Source organism: Mandrillus leucophaeus, unplaced genomic scaffold, assembly GCF_000951045.1.
Source record: "Mandrillus leucophaeus isolate KB7577 unplaced genomic scaffold, Mleu.le_1.0 Scaffold70, whole genome shotgun sequence".
Classification (NCBI taxonomy): domain Eukaryota; kingdom Metazoa; phylum Chordata; class Mammalia; order Primates; family Cercopithecidae; genus Mandrillus; species Mandrillus leucophaeus.
Genome location: NW_012107586.1, coordinates 3330849 through 3332744, shown reverse-complemented (window position 1 = coordinate 3332744; position 1896 = coordinate 3330849).

The window sequence follows — 1896 nt, the reverse complement described above, 5'->3', positions numbered from 1 at the left end:
GTGTTAGCCAGGATGGTCTCGATCTCCTGACCTTGTGATCCGCCCGTCTCGGCCTCCCAAAGTGCTGGGATTACAGGCTTGAGCCACCGCGCCCGGCCAAGTTTTTGATTTTTTACTTACCACTTTCTACTTCTTTTATAATAACTCATTTTTAAATAACTTTTCCTTCATCTTACAGTGAAGTATTACTTTTTATTTTTGTTTTTCAGACAAGGTCTCACTCTGTTGTCCAAGCTGGAGTGCAGTGGTGCAATCAGGGCTCACTACAGCCTCGACCTCCTGGGTTCAAGGAATCCTCCCACCTCAGCCTCCAGAATAGCTGGGACTATAGGCTCTCACCACTACCTCCGGCTAATTTTTTTGTACTTTTTGTAGAGATGGGGTTTTGCCATGTTGCCCAGGCTGGAATGGAACTCCTGGGCTCAAGCAATCTGCCCACCTGGGCCTCCCAAAGTGCTGGGATTACAGGCAGGAGCCACTGCACCTGGCTTACTTTTTATGTCTGTTACCCATCCCTCCCCCTCCCCCACCCCAGTGATTTACTCCCTGCTACACCCAAGAACCTGGTGCATAGTAGGCATGCAATGAATATTTAAAGGAAAGAAATGGAAATGGAACTTATGATTTCTTTCTTTCTTTTTTTTTTTTTTGAGACAAAGTCTTACTCTGTCACTCAGGCTGGAGTGCAGTGGCGTGTCACTGCAGCTTCCGCCTCCTGGGTTCGAGTGGTTCTCTTGCCTCAATTCCTAAGTAGCTGGGATTACAGACGTGTGCCACAATCCCCAGCTAATTTTTGTATTTTTAGTAGAGATGGGGTTTCACCATGTTGGCCAGGCTGGTCTCAAACTCCCAACCTCAAGTGATTGGCCCACCTCGGCCTCCCAAAGTGCTGGGATTACAGGGGTGAGCCACCGTGCCTGGCAGAATTTATTATTTCTATCTTTGCTATTATATTTAGGAAGCTAAGTGTGTTTTAAATTTGAACTATTTTTATTATTTATTTATTTATTTTAAGACAGAGTCTCGCTCTGTTGCCCGGTATGGAGTGCAGTGGCATGATCTTGGCTCTGCTCTATCTCCCAGGTTCAAGCCATTCTTCTTGTGATCCACCTGCCTCGGCCTCCCAAAGTGCTGGAATTACAGGTGTGAGCCACCATGCCCAGCCTATTTTTATTTTTAAAATTGAATAAGGTGGAGCACGGTGGCTCACGTCTGTAATCCCAGCACTTTGGGAGGCCAAGGCAGGCAGGTCACCTGAGGTCGGGAGTTCGAGACCAGCCTGGCCAACATGGTGAAACCCTGCCTCCACTAAAAATACAAAAAGTTAGCTGGGCGTGGTGTCAGGTGCCTGTCCCAGTACTCTGGAGGCTGAGGCAGGAGAATCACTTGAACACAGGACGCAGAAGTTGCAGTGAGCCAAGATCGCACCACTGCACTCCAGCCTGGGCAACAAGAGTGAAACTCTGTCTCAAAAATAAATAAATAAATAAATAAAATAAAATTTAATAAATGTACCTGGTAAAATAATTCAAATTACAAACAGAAATGTAACAAAATGTGTCTCTTATACATTAGATGAATCTCATTCCCCCAGCCTCACTCCCCAGGATTAGCCACAATTATCTTCTCAGAGTAAGTGAAAGTATATATTTATATTTGTGTCTATTTTTATATTTTGGCTTCATAGGAATACACCATCATTGTTATGAATCTTGCCTTGTTTTATTTAACAGTATCTCTTGGGGCCGGGCACGGTGGCTCACGCCTGTAATCCCAGCACTTTGGGAGGCTGAGATGGGCAGATCACAAGGTCAGGAGATCGAGACCATCCTGGCTAACACGGTGAAACCCCGTCTCTACTAAAAATACAAAAAATTAGCCAGGTGTGGTGGCGGG